The sequence below is a fragment of the Pelobates fuscus genome, chromosome 4 (assembly GCF_036172605.1).
Source record: "Pelobates fuscus isolate aPelFus1 chromosome 4, aPelFus1.pri, whole genome shotgun sequence".
NCBI lineage: Eukaryota > Metazoa > Chordata > Amphibia > Anura > Pelobatidae > Pelobates > Pelobates fuscus.
In genome coordinates this window covers 122,419,149-122,437,678 of record NC_086320.1, presented here as the reverse complement: position 1 = coordinate 122,437,678, position 18,530 = coordinate 122,419,149, and the positions used below count along the sequence as shown (strand labels likewise).

Here is an 18,530-nt window from a genome sequence, read left to right as displayed (position 1 = left end):
TAGTCCAAGTAATGTTGTAGCATTATCAGTTTGTAATGTCTCTTACTAGTCTTCATAACTATTTTTGCAAGTAGTTTTTTTTCGTTTGTTTTTATTGAACAGTAAATGTTTCTACTGTTTGCGCTTTCTTGCTACATTCCTGTGAAAACCAACTCTACGACACTGACACACTGGTTTTGTTGCCCGTGCCGGAGTTTGAACAGAGTGACATCACTCCCTTCCATATACTCCCTAACCAGCAATAACAGCATTGGCTAGGTAACTGCCATAGCAACCACAGCGCATGTAGGAGGTCTCTTCAGCTCCTACTCTCTCTCAATTCTTCTGCATTGGGTGTTTTTAGAAGGTTTTTCTTTATATCTGAACAAAACTGCTAGCACAATGTACACATGGAATTTCAAGCTCTTTTAAAAGAGCTAAAGTAGTTTCAGCCTTGAGAGTTTCACTTTAATGTAGTGAATTGATTTGCTCTCTTGACTTTTTGTACAAAATGGAGACTATGGGATACATGTAGTTTGGACATTCCATGAGTACATGCCTGTTTCAAGTAAAGCTTTGCTTTTTTTTCTTCCATATTTTGCCACAAAGTGTTACATAAATAATCAAAGTTGTCTCTAATTAATGTTATATTATTGCTTGATTGCATGAAAATTCAGTGAAATTCCAAATCAATCAACAGTCACATTGCTGGGAGGCACACAACCACTTAATTCAGTTAGGGTGCAATCCCCATAAAGCATCGTGTCTCTGCTTCTGAATAGGCTGTTAGTATATTTATGCTGCATTTAGGTGACTGACTTAACATTATCTAGCCTTGCTGTCATATAAATAACGTTAATTTTTATGATAATTTTGTGTGCATCCTTTATGTATTGATATGTTGCTCTAGGTGGCAACAATGACCTATATTCAATTGCCTATGAAAATGAAATAAATCTACATTCACAAATACTACACACACTGTATCGACTCATGCCATGCTGTATTAACCCTGTACACACCTCATTAAACCCAGTTTTGATAATATCCACTGATCTGATCATTAACCAGTGAATTGTCGTGAACTGTCTCATGCCCGAGTATTAATGGTAAAACAAAACTGCATTCCCTAAACTATTGACTGTGGAAATCAATAATGAAATATCAAACGTCAGTCTAATACAGTTGATCTGGGAAAACAGTGAGTTGGAGAATTTGTTTGACTCGGTTATTTTGATCTAAAATTGAAAATGTCCTTGTGAGTTCTTTACCGTTCCACGTTTATTAAATAAACACCAATGGCATGGTGCAGCTGTAATAGAGCGCCTCTAATAAACTTGCAGGTGTTTCACGCTGGGGTACTCATATGGATTCAGGAAGCAGCCTGTATGGCGCCGTGGTCTCTTGGAAAGATCTTTAAACCAGCATATTGACACCTGTTCCTCCAACCCCGGCTGATGGGCTATTAATGTGATACTGTGACATAACTCTGCCAAATGTCTAATGCAATACTATTTGATTTTATTTAATGGTGCCAAAATCAAAAAAACTTACATTAGTTTTTTTCTAAATGTATGAAGGACACACTGACCAAGTCTAAGCTCATTAAAAAAAATATAAACTCTATCCTCTTTACAGAGACTCAAATCACCTCTGGTAGTTTAACCCCTGCTTTGACCTTACAAACACTAACCAAGTAATAGCTGACCATGGTACTTTGGGTGTATATGAATTATATTTCCCATGATGCTGAATGCTGGCTGAGCCTACCTACAGTAATTAGGCTAATCATCAGTGTGCTTGGATATACTTAAATGGACACTATAGTCACCAGAACAACTATAGCTTAATCTAGTTGTTCTGGTGAGTAAAATCATTGCCTTCAGGCATTTTACTGGAAACGGCCTTTTCAATGGAAACACTGCCTTTTCAAAGAAAAGGCAGTGTTTACAATGTCTCTAGTGACACCTCCAAGTGGCCACTCCTCAGATGGCCACTGGAGGTGCTTCTTGACACAGTGCTGCACAGTAGGCAGCACTGCCTTTCAGCATCTCCATACTCTGCATGGGGACGCTGAATTTTCCTTATAGAAATGCATTGGATTTTTCTCATAGAGATGCATTTCCCCATAGGAAAGCATTGGATTGGCTAAAAATCGGCAATTCTGATGATGTCACAAAGGGGGTGGGGCCAGTGCCGGCAGACCAGTGCGGCACTGGAAATAAGGTAAGTTTTAATTCCTTTTAAGAGGACTAAGGGGGGGGGGGGGGGCAAGCCACCTAAATGGTGGGTTAAACACTATAGGGTCAGAAATACATTGTTTGTGTTACTGACCCTATAGTGTTCCTTTAACCCCTTAAGGACCAAACTTCTGGAATAAAATGGAATCATGACGTGTCAGACATGTCGTGTGTCCTTAAGGGGTTAAAGGAAAATTATAGGGTCAAGAACAAAAACATTAGATCTACAAACCGACACGATAGGTGAGCTGGGAGCCAAGGGAAGGGCTCGCCATGACATTATCGAACGACCCAGACCAGAAGGACCACATACCCCAAGTAACGGACTCACGTTGTATATACACTCGGAGGCCACCGAGGTGACTCACCCCTAGGGGACCGGACACCAGAGGGCGACAAAAACCGAGGCGAGTCACAGTTGCCTTACTCTCGGACAGACTTTCCCCCCTCCCCAGTCACCGGACAGACCTAACCCCCACACCCCCAACCACCGATGCGCACATTCCCACACACACCCCACACATAACGCTGATAGCGATGGGCTCTAACTATAAGCCGACACCACTGACCCTATGGTCTATCAATGTGAGAGGCCTAAACGTCCCCGAAAAGAGGTCCCAACTACTTCGCACAATGTGGGCAGAGCGCGCCTCAGTGGCGTTTTTACAGGAAACTCATTTTCAGGGCACAGAGGCGCCGACCGTGAGAAACGGGCGTTACCCCACAGGATTTTATGCTAATCATGGGAAGAAGGCTGGAGTAGCAATCCTACTCTCCAGTACAGTCCCATTCGTCTGCACAGAGCAGAAGCTGGACCCCGGGGGTAGATACATATTTATCAAAGGAACAATTGCACAGACCACCTACACATTTGCCTGCTTGTACTCACCTAACCGACGCCAACACGTCTTCCTAACTAAGACGCTAGCCTTACTAAACAAATTCAGAGACGGCCTTCTGATTGTGGCTGGTGACCTCAACACTCCCCTTGACTCTAGATTGGATACATCTAGGGGAGAAACCTCGATACCAGGTCACTGCATATGCTCAACAGGGAGGGCTTTAGACTGGTGGCAAACCCCGAGGGCAGAGATTACACCTTCTATTCGGCTGTACATCAGCGCTACAGCCGAATTGACTACATCCTAATGGCACAAAAGGCCCTAACACTACTCCAACGAGCTGGCATTGGGCTTATCGCAGACTCTGACCACGCCCCTATTACAGTACAAATCCAGTCCCCCCTACATAAACCCGCAGAACGGCAATGGAAGTTAAACGAAAACCTATTGCTCGACCTGGCGGACAAGGAACAAGCCAGGCAAGCTCTGACACAATACTTTGAGACTAATAACACTCTAGATACTCCCCCCCTAACCGTCTGGGAGGTACATAAATGCGTTATCAGGGGCCACTATATCAAAATATGCTCACAGCGTAAAAAAGAGCGCACACAACAATTGTCCACCCTAAACGCACAAATCGCCACACTAGAGCAGGCACACAAACAAAATCAGGGGGAGGATGAGTTCCACCAACTGACGGAGCTTGGGAGGCAGAGGCGGGACATACTAGCCAAGCGTCTCTTACGCACCCTTAGAAAGTCGGCTCGGCACTTCTTCGAATACTCCAACAAAAGCGGTAGGCTTTTAGCCCGACAACTCCAAGACAGACGAAGGGCGAACTACATACACAAAATTAAAACAAGAGACAAGACCGAAACAAGTTTACCCGACGGTATCCAACGTGCCTTCGTGGACTACTACACTGACTTATATATCATCCCCCAACCCACAACGGTCGCCGCACATACTCAACGCCGCAACCAAATATCGGAGTACTTAGACCAAAACGTAGAACGACAACTAACCCCTGAAATGCTAGAGGAACTAGAACAACCCCTCACGATAGAAGAGTTAGCAGCAGCATTAAAAATCTCCAAATCCCACAGGGCACCCGGCCCAGATGGCCTCCCACTGGCATACTTGCGTACATTTCGCGACATCCTACTGCCGAACCTCCTACGAGGTCTTGGCTCACTTCAAGACGGGGAGCTGTTTCCCACTGACACACTAGCGGCCATAGTCACGGTAATACCCAAGGAAGGCAAGGACCCAACGAACTGCGCTAGCTATCGCCCCATATCCCTGCTCAATGCAGACCTCAAACTGTTCGCCAAGACACTAGCCCTGCGAATCGCAAAGCACCTACCACACCTAGTACACTCGGACCAGGTCGGGTTCGTCCCTGAAAGGGAGGGAAGGGATAACACCATCAAAGCCCTAAACATTCTGCAAGTGGCACGGTGGCAACACCGGGAGCTACTCCTGCTCTCGACGGATGCCGAGAAGGCTTTCGAACGAGTGGGCTGGGTGTACTTGGAGGAAACACTCACACACATGCGATCTTAGATCCTTTCCCTGTACACAAGCCCGACGGCTCGGATTTGGGTGAACGGAGCTCTGTCCGCCCCCTTCCCCATTCGAAATGGAACCCGCCAGGGTTGCCTGCTGTCCCCCGTCCTGTTTGCCCTCTCCCTGGAACCCTTCCTGGGGGCGGTCAGACGGGACGGAGGTATCACGGGATTCACCGTCGGTCGACGAGAATATCGGGTAGCCGCATACGCGGATGGCATGTTGTTTTTTTCTCACCCTACCGCGGATCTCACTCCCTAATCTTCTGGCCGCATTCCGAAGATTTGGCTTGATATCAACACAGATAAGTCAGAGGCCCTTCACCTACCAGGCCCACAGGACCCCTCACCGACGCTATATACCCAATTCCGCTTCAAGTGGTGTCCCACTCAATTGAAATACCTGGGCATATGGCTACCTAAAGACACCCAACTGTACTACCAAAACTACCATCCGCTGCTACAAACGATCCAGGCAGACATGAGAAAATGGGCCCCTCAATATATATCTTGGTTTGGACGCATTAACGTAGTCAAAATGAACCTACTACCCAGACTGCTCTACTTATTCCAGACGGTGCCGGTCGCGGTCCCCAGAGCGTTCTTTAGCTCCCTGGTGACCGCCATCCGCAGATTTGTCTGGAATTCGCGTCCAACACGCACCAAGAGAACGACATTGGAACTGCCGAAACCGTTGGGGGGAGCCGGCCTGCCCTCAATTGAGACATACTACCGGGCCGCACATTTACACAGGCTCACAGACTGGCATGCACAACATCCCACAAAACAATGGTTTACACTGGAATTAGAACAGTCGGGAGGGCACATACCCCCCAAATTATGGCTACACACGGCCGCATACGCAGACCTTCAAACCAAAAATCCCTTAATAGATGCCACCCTAAGGGTCTGGACGGCAACCCGATACCGTCTGCAACTCACCACTTCACCCAGTCCCTTGACCACCCTCATACATAACCCGGACTTGGCAGATACGCTAACGTGCGGTAATTTAGCTGGACTCCAACCGACGGACTGGTCATATATACACCAGTGGCTCAGTTCCAACGGTCTCAAAACACTTGGAGAACTATGCCCCGACAGAACACCTACATTCCTTGAACAGTTCAGATACCGCCAAATAAAATTATACTACTCATCCCTGTCGGGTAAGGGGCACTTACATAGACCCCTAACTGACTTTGAAACCCTATGTGTGCACCGCACACACATCACCAGGGGTATCTCAACTCTGTACACACTACTCATGACCCGGACGAACAGGGACGTGGAGCTTAGGTTCAAGGACCACTGGGAGAGGGACGCGGGAGAGACACTCACTGCACAAGAATGGGACAAGATTTACACCCTCACGCACAAATGCTCTATTAGATCGAAATTTCAGGAATTAAACTATAAAGTGCTAACACGCTGGTATAGAACGCCCGACACACTGCACCGCATGCATGATACCACATCAGACGTATGCTGGCGATGCGGCACACAACCTGGCACTTATATCCACATGTGGTGGTCATGCACGGTAATTGCCCCTTTTTGGGAACAAATTAGAGGAGAGATCAACAAAATCACAGGCTCTGATATCCCCCTGGCACACTTAACAATGCTTTTGCACCACACCCGAAGCCCACTGAAAGCATACAAAAAATCCCTGGAGCTGCCGCTACTCAATGCCGCCAAATCCCTCATCCCGAGGATGTGGAAACAGCCAAGTGCGCCCACCTTGAGGCAGTGGGTGGCGGCAGTGGAGGACACTCAATGGAGACCCTGACTGCCGACCTACACGGGAGACCGGAGCGATGTGCATTGACCTGGTATCCATGGACCACATATGTAGCTGACAGAATTGCAACCCCCGAGCCAACTTAGTTGAAACTCACAGAACATCACGACAAATACCTTACCTCTAATAGGCACAGACACGCCCTACCTACTAACCACACACAGACAACTGACAGTTTCCCCCATGACCAAAACTGACATCGGAAAGACATAACATCCACTCGGACGAACAACCCACACCACTGGGACCTGGAGCAATCCAGGACGGACAACTTGAATCAGCCGGTAGCACAGAGACAGGTTTGAGATACGGGCTCACTCGACTCCCGGTAAATAGTAAGACCCCAAAGCTCATGCAAATAACCCCGAACACCGCACCTGCAGTTGGTAGACTGCCACTAAGTAAAACGGAGGCTCCCCCCGAATCTGAGATGCACAGGCAACCTCCCATACGACCAGCACGTCACTTAGCACCGCAGTCTGCAGTTGGGAAGGTACACCTTAGGACGACAGATCCAAACCGGGGAACCAGGAATCAGATAATCGGGTCCAATGTAAACACAGCACTCCAAGTAGCACAGTGCACCTAAGGGATTACCCTCTAAGGCTACGAAAGAAACTAGGAAAGTATCCCAGTGACAGCGTACCAAACACAGACAGCTAGAATCGCAGTCTAAATCAGTTAGAGCCCGAGGCGGCTATCGCCGCAAAGACCTGGGATTCCAACCTAGCTTCGTAAGAGCGCTATGTAACCGCAGGCACTAGCCTCAACAGTTAGAGGGTCCAACAGAAAAAACTACAGACGGGTCTATGTAGTGGCAGGAGCATAAACTTGTTTGCGCAATGTTGTTCATTCAGACTAAATGTACTTTACCTGACTGACTAATGTTACATTATCTTTTGAAAAATCCAATAAATAAAGATTGTCAAAAAAAAAGAACAAAACATGTATTCCTGACCCTAAAGTATTAAAACCACCAAGTGGTTACCTTATTTCCAGCGCCGGTCGGATCCGCCGGCACTGCCTGCGCCCCCGCCCCAGCCACCGATCTGCCGGCTGAGTTTGGCAAGGACGCAGGCCAGGGTTGGGGCCACACGCCGGCTGGTCAGATGCATTGAATCAATGCATCTCTGAGTAAAGTTCAGTGTCTCCATGCAGAGCGTGAGAGGAGTGGCCACTGGAGGTGTCCCTAGGCTGTAATGTTAACATTGCCTTTTCTCTGGAGAGAATACATTTGTATTAGAAATTAGAGATGTCGCGAACATAACATTTTCCGTTTGCGAACGGCGAACGCGAACTTCCGCAAATGTTCGTGAACGGGCGAACCGGGCCAACCGCTATAGACTTCAATAGGCAGGCGAATTTTAAAACCCACAGGGACTCTTTCTGCCCACAATAGTGATGGAAAAGTTGTTTCAAGGGGACTAACACCTGGACTGTGGCATGCCGGAGGGGGATCCATGGCAAAACTACATAGTTGATGCAGAGTCTGGTTTTAGTCCATAAAGGGCATAAATCACGTAACATTCCTAAATTGTTTGGAATAACGTGCTTTAAAACATCAGGTATGGCCACATCGGCCTGGGACTCGCGCCTGATATGCAACAGATCCAGGGGCACACAAGTGACAACCGTTCTGTTATATGTTATATGGTTTCATTTTTCCTTTAAAATATTATGTGCTGACAACCTGCCTTACTTCGCTCACTCTAACACCCATATTACGCTGCCCAAGACAGGAAGGGGTACAACCTCATACCACTTACTCACTTACATAACCCACACCCTAGTCTCTCCCGCCACTGCTCTGCATGGCGGAACTAACACCATTTGCCAACTTGATAATACTGGCGGGCTAGTTGCCAAGGCAAAATAGCGCTGCCACAAGTCATACGTCCCAAGGTGGCTTTTCTTTTCCACTAACAAATAAAAAATGGCACATCACATCTCACTGCGCATCCTGCGACTGTACTGTAGCCATCCACATATAGGCGCAAGCATGTCATATAGCAAAATGTGAGGGAGAGAGAACGGCTATAATGGGTGATAGCGTGCTGAGCGTTGACCTTGCCTACAATGCAATAAGTTTAAGCCTGCATATATATAATTATTAAATAACAGGATAGTCTAGCATGCAGTCTAAACGTGAAACCTTAGCCTACATTATTACCACAGACAGTAAGAAAAGCCTGTATCCTCTGACTACGTTTTGCCTCTCCACTGTCTTTTCATCCTATCGTTACAAACAAAAAATTGTGCTGTATATCTGAACGTCCATAATGCTTGTACTTACTCTGATTGTGACGGCTATTGTGGCTAAACAAGTCTAATGTTATACCATGCACAACAAAAATAAAGAATAAAAAAAAAAACCAAAACATCAGGTATGATGTTGTATCGATCAGGTAGTGTAAGGGTTACGCCCGCTTCACAGTGACAGACCAAACTCCTCGTTTAACGCACCGCAAACAACTGCAAACAGTCTATTTCCACAACCGCAAACTCCCCATTTGCACAAGGTTGGATACCAAGCTAGCCATGTCCTGTCCCTTGTCCTCACTGATGTCATTGAAGGTCTCTTCCTCCACCCAGCCACGTACAATACCAAGGGTCTCCGAAAGGTGACAACAAGCCCCCTGGGGCGCCTGCTGTGTTTGGTCTTCCACCTCCTCAAAGCCACCTTCCTCCTCTGACTCTTCTTCAGACTCCTGCATTGCCTCTCACAAATTTTTGGAACGCCTCAGACTCCACCAGCTTGTATGGTAAAAGCTGGCGGGCTAAGAGTTCAGACAAGCCAGCTGCCAGATGCCGGGCAAGGGGGTGACTTTGTGACATTGGCTTCTTACGCTCAAACATGTCCTTGACAGACACCTGACTGTGGGCAGATGAGCAGGAACTGCTCAAGGCGAGAGACGGAGTGGCGGATGGTTGAGAGGGGGCAAGGAGGACAGCAGTGGTTGACGTGGCTGAAGATGCTGGACTCATGTGTTGATCCCATAGGCGTTTGTGATGTGCGATCATGTGCCTTCGCAAAGCAGTTGTACCTATGTGGGTGTTGGACTTCCCACGACTCAGTTCTTTTGGCACAGGTTGCAAATGGCATCGCTGTTGTCAGAGGCAGACACACAAAAAAAATGCCACACTGCTGAGCTCTGCAATGACGGCATTCTGGTGGTGGCAACAGCATGCGTTGATTGGCGTGCTGTCTGGCTGACCCTGGGTGCCGATGCATGCTGTCTGACTGTGCCACTAGCTCCTTGCGACGACCTCCCCTGCTTCCAACTCGTCTCCTCCTCCTCTCTGTCTCCCCATCTGAACTTTCCCCCTGTTCTTCTTCTCTTCTAGCGGGCACCCACGTGACATCCACGGACGCATCGTCATCATCAACCGCTTCACTTGTATCTGACAACTCAGCAAAGGAAGCAGCAGCCGGTACAACATCATCATCATCACACCGTACGTCCATGTGCGTAATGCTGCCTGACTGAGACATATCCCTGTTATCTACATCCTCTGGCAATAATGGTTGCGCATCACTCATTTCTTCCAACTGATGTGTAAATAACTCCTCTGACAGATCAAGTGAAGCAGCTGTGGTGCTAGTGTTGGTGGTGGCGGCAGGCGGGCGAGTGGTAACTTGAGAGGTGCCCGAAGCTAAGCTGGAGGAGGATGGTGCGTCAAGGTTCCGAGCGGAAGCTGTAGAAGATTGGGTGTGCTGTGTTAGCCAGTCAACTATGTCCTCAGAACTTTTCGAGTTTAGGGTACATGGCCTCTGAACACTGGGCATTATTCTAGGGCCAAAGGGAATCACAGCACCACGACCACGACCACGACGGCCCCTGCGGGGTGGCCTGCCTCTGCCTGTCATTTTTTTTAGTGGTACTATGCGTGCAAGCTACTGTTACAACAGATATGAGTGGCACTGTGCACTGGCAGAAGTTGGCAGAGTAGACGCTGTAGGCCTGACACACACGCTTGCAGACAACTAGCTGCTATTCAATCTATTACAGTCAAATTTTTTTTTTTAAATATACACTACTGTTACACCAGATATGAGTTGCACTGGTGTGACACTGTGCCCTGGCAGGCCCTGAAACGCACACGTGTGAAGGAAACTGACTGCTATTATTTCACAGTCAAAGAAGTGTTGTTTTTTTTAAATGTACACTACTGTTACACCAGATATGAGTTGCACTGGTGTGACATTGTGCCCTGGCAGGCCCTGAAACGCACACGTGTGAAGGAAACTGACTGCTATTATATTACAGTCAAAAAAGTTTTTTTTTAAATGCAAGCTATTGTGACACCAGATATGAGTGGTGGTACTGGGCAAGTGGGCACAGTATACGCTGTGAGCCTGACACACACGCTGGCAGGCAGGCAACTGCAATTAGATTACACAGGAAAAAAAAAAAGCAGACTGATGTTCTAGCCCTAAAAATGGCTTTTTGGGGTGCTGTCCTTACAGCAGAGATCAGATGAGTCCTTCAGGACTGTAGTGGACACTGAATACACTAGCCTAGCTATCGATTTCCCTATTAAATCAGCAGCAGCTACATTGTCCCTCCTCTCACTAAGAATGCAGCTTTCGGGGGGTGGGGCCTAACTGCAGAGCTGAACAGACGTGCTTGTCTGGGGCTCCAGCACTGCTAAGCCCAATCTTGTGTAATCCGCACTGACAAAGGCCAAAACCGGACTCAAATTGCAGCCCAAACGACAGATGACCGGGAGTACTATATGTAGATACCAAACATGTGGTGTTACTCACCGGACCCACGAACTTGGAAGCCGCGGCCTACCAGCAGGGATGGTGTGAGGGAGACGGCCGCTCCCCGACCAGCACACCAAGCTGAACATGCCAGTGTGGAACCCCGTTCCCTCCCCCCATGGACCGGCGGGGGTCATCCCGGTCCCCACCGACCAAGAGCACACGACTATACCGCATCCTGCCATCCCCCGGGGAGCCGATGGCAAAGGCACCGAGACAAATAAAATGGCGGCCGCGTCCTGGTCGGTTAGGCCAACTCCTCAGCTTCTAGATGGCAACTACGTGGAAGATGCGCTCAAACGCCTTGACAAGATATTCAATGACTTCTGGGTCAAACTATACAAGCGATTGGAACAACCGCCACCCCCAACAACCCAGGAGGTAAAGGAGCAGGGATCGGGAGGGCAACACACCATGAGCACACTTCATCCCCAAGCTCCTGCTGTACAAACAGACAGCTCACCCAGTCGTAAGGGTGGCAGAGGGCCCACCCCAATGTACCGCACACGCCGCAAGCGAACCCCTCGCCACCAGAGGAGACAAGCCCATGATAAAAAGGCCTCTGAGGCACAAGCGGAGAGACGAGAGGCACCGGACCGGACCCGCGAGACGGACCGACCGGGCCCAGCAGCCGAAAACACCGGGGCCGACCCAGAGCCCTGTCGGACTACAAACCCCTCACAGGATGCTACAGCCCCTTCTGCAGGTACGAGACCGGACCGGCATCCTTACCAAGCACTGCAGTGCTACTCCATGCGCCAGCCTCAGACCCAGGCCCCGAACGGGCATAGGATGACTGGGCAGTACCATGACTTTGGAGGGCCAGCACCGGGCTTTATGGACTCTAGTCCACCAGGAGGCTACAGGACTCACCGAGCGAATAGCATTGGCAACAATACCCGGCAAGCTATGGCTCCTGAATAGCATTGGCAACAATACCCGGCAATCTATGGCTCCTGAATAGCATTGGCAACAATACCCGGCAATCTATGGCTCCTGAATAGCAGTCGCAGAGATACAGCACCCACGGACTGGTGATCCTTAAGGTGCAGCTAAAGCCACTTTGTCTATAGACAGTCATAACAGTTAACCTTTCCACATCATATACATGTCGCAATGCATAGTCTCTGAGAGCGGTTGGTCACGATTCATACTAGGATGTCTTCCATGTTTTAGTGCAAACTAGTCTAACTACTAATATAGTTGAAACATGCTACTTTTATTCATGCCAGACAACCATGCAGGCCAGACTAACAAACATGCCAAGGCCAATCATAGTTAACCACCTCAGACATAGATAGCCTCACCCTGGTTCTCAGTATGTAGATTTATATACTCACGCACTGCTTAATATAACGTATTCACTATGACGTAAGCTTAAGCCTGTTTAAATTCAAAGATGTTCTTAAATTATCTAAATGTAGATATATATATACTCACGCGCTGCTTAATATAACGTATTCACTATGATGTAAGCTTAAGCCTGTTTAAATTCAAAGATGTTCTTAAATTGTCTAAGCCTGTCTAAACACTACCAAGTTGTTGAATCTGACTGACAAACCTCATAATAATTTAACATATAAAATGTGCACGTATTAACATATACCCTATTGTTTCAATTGTTACTTGAAAAGCATGAGGAATGCCGTTGGGGTACCACATGCTCATTTGTTATACCTCCAAGCACTACAAAATAAAGAATTAAAAAAAAAAAAATGTATGCAGCTTCCCAATGAATCTAAAATGGATGCTGTCCAGGAGGTGGGAGGGTCTGGGAGAGAGTGTCTGCTGCTGATTGGCTGGAATGTGTCTGCTGACTGTGAGGTACAGGGTCAAAGTTTACTCAATGATGACGAATAGGGGGAGGACCGAACATTGCATATGTTCGCCCGCCGTGGCGAACGCTGACAAGCTATGTTCGCCGGGAACTAGTCGCCGGCGAACTGTTCGGGACATCGCTAATAGAAATATATGAATGCATTCTACACGTGAATCTAAAACAGGGGTTGGAAAGCTCCAGCACTCCAGATGCCGTAGACTACATCTCCCATAATGCGCTTACAGGCATTATGCTGGCAAAGCATCAGGGGAGATATAGTCAGCCTATTCCTGATATAGAAAATAACATAATCTGAAAGATTTGAGCCAATTACAATAGCTAAAGAGTTGGGAATGGACTGAACAAATGTAAAATATAATCTATCATTTAAAATACAGCAATGGTTTAGCTACTGCACCCATTAATAGAAATGTTGATACAGAAATGTGCATAATCCATCTGAAATCTATTGCCAGATGTTCTTTAACGTAACAACGTACTGCAGGAGTATTTAAGGACATCAGCAATAAAAACATTGTATCTTACAACACCACAGCTCTGCAATACACAGTTTACAGCTCTCATAAATGGTCAAAGCTTTAAAATGTATTCTCACAGCCACATAAACCATCATTAAGCTCATAAAGAATAAATGAAGGTGAATCGGCTGAAAAAGTACATATATTTTAAATTAATTTCTCCTAGGGTATAACAGAAATAAAAACGTTTGGCAATCAGTATGCTAAAAAAAAAAAAAAAAAATTCTCTGTCTGACAGCTTTTAAATGGAGTAACATTGTGTGCACCTAATCACAGCTTTCTCACATGCAGAGAGTCAGTCATTTTAAATGTAATGTTAAAATTATTTTTTGTTGTTATAGTTATTGATGGCAAAGCTACATCACTAGTCTGCACTCCTAAACATTCTGTCCATTAGTAGCTCAGCAGAGTGCACTAAAGTGCTGCCCAGGGGAAAGCTGAATTTTGGCAGTCTGACAGTAAATGAGAAATATTTACAGCTTCTATATAGAAAAATAAAAGGTAACACAGATTAGACAGGACAGTGATTTCACAAAGTAATCCTCTGACACGACGATGGATAGTAGGAGGTTTTAGAAACTGTTGTGGTGTTAGCACTCACAAAACCATACAAAAAAATTAACATGAATTCAACATTTTTTTTTAACCTTTTCTAAGGGTCATGATATTGAAGACGGAGCCAGGGTTATACATGTCGTCCTATGAATGTTATAATCCTAAAAATCTACGTGTGTTCACTCACGGGTTATTATGCAGATCTTCTCTGCTTATCAGTGTCCAATGTACACCTGCGTGTTCCATCAATACAACATATTGTATTCTGTCAGCTCAAAGCTACCAAAGGAACTGCAGTACCTTGGGTTGTCTACTTTTGCATATGGTATGCCATTACAGGGGTAATTCTCATTCCTGTGCTACCATACAGTCTCAAAGGCAAAATAACTAATCTGGCAAATTTCAGTGTGAGAAAAAAGAAACGCAAGCCTTATATTTGACTCTGTAACTTTTGAAAACACCAAAAAAACCTGATAAATGGTGGGTACTGTTATACTCTTGAGACTTTGCTGAACACAATTATTAGTATTTCAAAACAATAAAACGCATCACAATAATTATATCGTCAGTGAAAGTGCCAGGGCCAGTAGAAACCATTATCTGGAAATCTATTCATAAACAGGGCTATAAATAGGACACGAGGTCACGCATGTAGGCCGGAAGAAAGGAGATTTAATCTAACGCAAAGATAAAAGGTTTTTTTTTTACAGTAAGAACTATAAGGATGTGGAATTCTCTGCCTAAAAAGGTGGTTTTATCAGAGTCCATACAGATGTTTAAACAGCAATTGGATAAATACTACCAAAAACATGACATACAGGGACTTAATTCCTAATTAGTGGGGTAATAAAACAAAGAAAATAAATCCAAAGGTGGTCTAACTAAGACAACCATGAGGACAATTACCCAGTCCAATTCCAATAGTAAATGTTAACAGGAAAGAAAATAATAAATAACTTTATTAAGGTATATAATACAATGTATACATAAATACCAATCTAAATAGATAAAGTCAGTTAAGAGGAATAACCCACCATCAAAAATAGAGATAGGTGGCTAAATAGTAGCCTACTGTATATAATCCTTCTAAAAAGAAAAGAAAAATAATAATGACTCAATGATGCTTGGGCTAAGGGTATAGAAACACTCATATGGGTGGAGAGGCTAGGTGGAGAGTAGTGGGTAATGGAATGTGTGGATCATAATCTCACATTCATATAGCCCCACATATAGTAAACTCCTCCACAAGTAGTCACCCTTAGTGTTCCAACCCTATACTCCTGGGAAACACCTTCAAGGGTGTTCCAATCCAGACTTATCTATAATAGAAAAATACACCAAACTTAAAATAAAATAAGCTAAAAACCTTTCAAAAATTTTGGCCTATCCTTTACTCTGACAAACACCTAAAGAATGTATTGCCCCCCTCCCCTTCTATTACAGCATGGAGGGGGAGAAATTTAAGGGATATGCTAGCACCCAGTCACCTCCAGACTACAGCACCCTCTGGGTATTTCCAGAAGTATCTACCATTAGGCACATTTCAATGCGGCCGTTGCAGTGCTTGCCCCTTTATCAAGAGACACTCTAAATTAACCATTGATAGTAATGGCATGAGCCATTTCAAACCTCGCTCCTTCTTCAATTGCCTAACCACAGGAGTAGTGTATTTGCTAATTTGCTCCTGTGGTTTAAAATATGTAGGCAAGACCTTCCGTCACTTTAAGTTTAGGATACGTGAGCACGTGAACTCTGTCAGGAGACACCTAGAGACACCCGTGTCAAGACATCTGCATTTACACCATAACCACTCCTCTGCTGGTATTCGGTTCATGGGCCTTGAACATGTTCCACAACCGCCACAAAAAGGGAACTGGGATTTGAAATTGAGACAGAGAGAAGCCTTTTGGATTTACCAATTAAAAACCCTGTCACCATCAGGGTTAAATGAAGGCTTCTCCTATTCCCCATTTATTTGACAAACTGATTAACAATGATATTTCGAGTTAAGTTTATTCACATATGTATATATCACTTTAACACCGATATCTTAAAATTCTCTTTTTTATACCCTTTTCTGAAGGAGCATTGACCTGTTTAAACCTGCCCCACAATTATATATACTGAGTATGCCATTTGTAATTGGTACATGTACAGTTAGCTATGCACATTATACAGGCATAATTGGTTTGCCTACTACTCTATACATGCACAGCCTGCTATGTACGTTTTTCTGGCACACTGTGTTTAACCTGTTTTGTTACTATTATATACACTATCCATGCCATGTGTAATTGACATATGTACAACTTGTTACACCAATACTGGCATAACTTGTGTAATCAGGTTATTCACAATCATATACAGTGTATATACTATCTGAAACTGACGTAGGTACAGGTTGTTATTTACACTAGTATAAGCATAACACTATATAATTAGTTGGATATATAGCTTCATTTGCTATCTTTTCCTCAGTGTTATTCTTGCAGATACATAGTGTACTTCACATTCTCTATGTTGGTGTGTATAATTGCACACTCTATGGGTTAATCCTGGACCTCAATTGGGCACCCAAACGGTTAATGCTATTATGCTTTTAGTTCCACCTGATCGCCGAATGAGTCATGTGTAGGAGCTTCTAGACACGCCCCGTTTGCCTCATTAGTGGGACGATCGTTGATTGGTGGACTTACTGATACAGGGTATAAAACAGACTGCTGGGCTAGCTGCATTAGCGTTACCCCTGATGACGGCGTGTGGAACACGCTGAAACGCGCGTCGGGTTTTAGCCACTTTTTCACTCACGATTTGAGCACTCTGCACAGATGATTTGTCACTTATTTAAACTCTTGGAACCTTTTCTAATGTTAGTTTGAGCTGAGATTAGAACACCCTCGAAGGTGTTTCCTTAGGAGTATAGGGTTTAGCATAGAGAGTGTTTGTTTGCTGGGAGTCTACAAGTGGGTGGAGAGGTTTATATTATATGGTTGGTTTTTTGATACCTTACCTAAACGTTTATATATGCTTATGCATTTACCTCTCTCCTTTATTTCTCCCCTCCTCTCTTATTGCTTGTACACCCTTAGCCAGAGCACTATTTAGTTAATCTCTTTTCTATTTTAGAAAGGTAGCTCTCTTAGTAGGCTATTAATTAGCCACTTCCATTTCGTGCCTGGCCTCTCCTCTTTCCTCTCTGTCTCTCTCTATTTAGACTGGTTACCATTGGTTTTTATTTTATTTTAAGTGAGCACTCTGCACAGATGATTTGACACTTATTCAAACTCTTGGAACCTTTTCTAATGTTAGTTTGAGCTGAGTTTAGAACACCCTCAAAGGTGTTTCTTTAGGAGTATAGGGTTTAGCATAGAGAGTGTTTGTTTGCTGGGAGTCTATAAGTGGGGGGAGAGGTTTATATTATATGGTTGGTTTTTTGATCCCTTACCTAAAACGTTTATATATGCTTATGCATTTACCTCTCTCCTTTATTTCTCCCCTCCTCTCTTATTGCTTGTACACCCTTAGCCAGAGCACTATTTAGTTAATCTCCTTTCTATTTTAGAAAGGTAGCTCTCTTAGTAGGCTATTAATTAGCCACTTCCATTTCGTGCCTGGCCTCTCCTCTTTCCTCTCTGTCTCTCTCTATTTAGACTGGTTACCATTAGTTTTTATTTTATTTTAAGTTTGGTGTATTTTTCTATTATAGATAAGTCTGGATTGGAACACCCTTGAAGGTGTTTCCCAGGAGTATAGGGTTGGAACACTAAGGGTGACTACTTGTGGAGGAGTTTACTATATGTGGGGCTATATGAATGTGAGATTATGATCCACACATTCCATTACCCACTACTCTCCACCTAGCCTCTCCACCCATATGAGTGTTTCTATACCCTTAGCCCAAGCATCATTGAGTCATTATTATTTTTCTTTTCTTTTTAGAAGGATTATATACAGTAGGCTACTATTTAGCCACCTATCTCTATTTTTGATGGTGGGTTATTCCTCTTAACTGACTTTATCTATTTAGATTGGTATTTATGTATACATTGTATTATATACCTTAATAAAGTTATTTATTATTTTCTTTCCTGTTAACATTTACTATTGGAATTGGACTGGGTAATTGTCCTCATGGTTGTCTTAGTTAGACCACCATTGGATTTATTTTCTTTCTTTCTTTTGTTTCATTACCCTAGGGTTACCCCCTTTCTACCCAGTCTAGGTGACCATCCCTTACCTAAGAGACGGTAATAGGGTAGGGTTTTGTCCTCCCTGTTTTCTGGTCCCTTAAGGTTTCATCTATACTAGTGGGGTAATAGCTGCTTGATCCAAGGAGATATCTGACTGCTATTTTGGGGTCAAGAAGAATTTTTTTCCTAGTTTGTTGCAAAATTGGAAGCGCTTCAGACTGGG

At 44.9% G+C, this 18,530-nt stretch overlaps 1 protein-coding gene across 3 annotated transcripts in view; it reads right to left on the bottom strand.

Moving 5' to 3' along the window:
• The window catches only part of MTCL1 (microtubule crosslinking factor 1), a 175,960-nt gene that overhangs the window by 58,183 nt on the left and 99,247 nt on the right, over nucleotides 1-18,530 (bottom strand). The gene's annotated exons all lie outside the window — the stretch shown is intronic.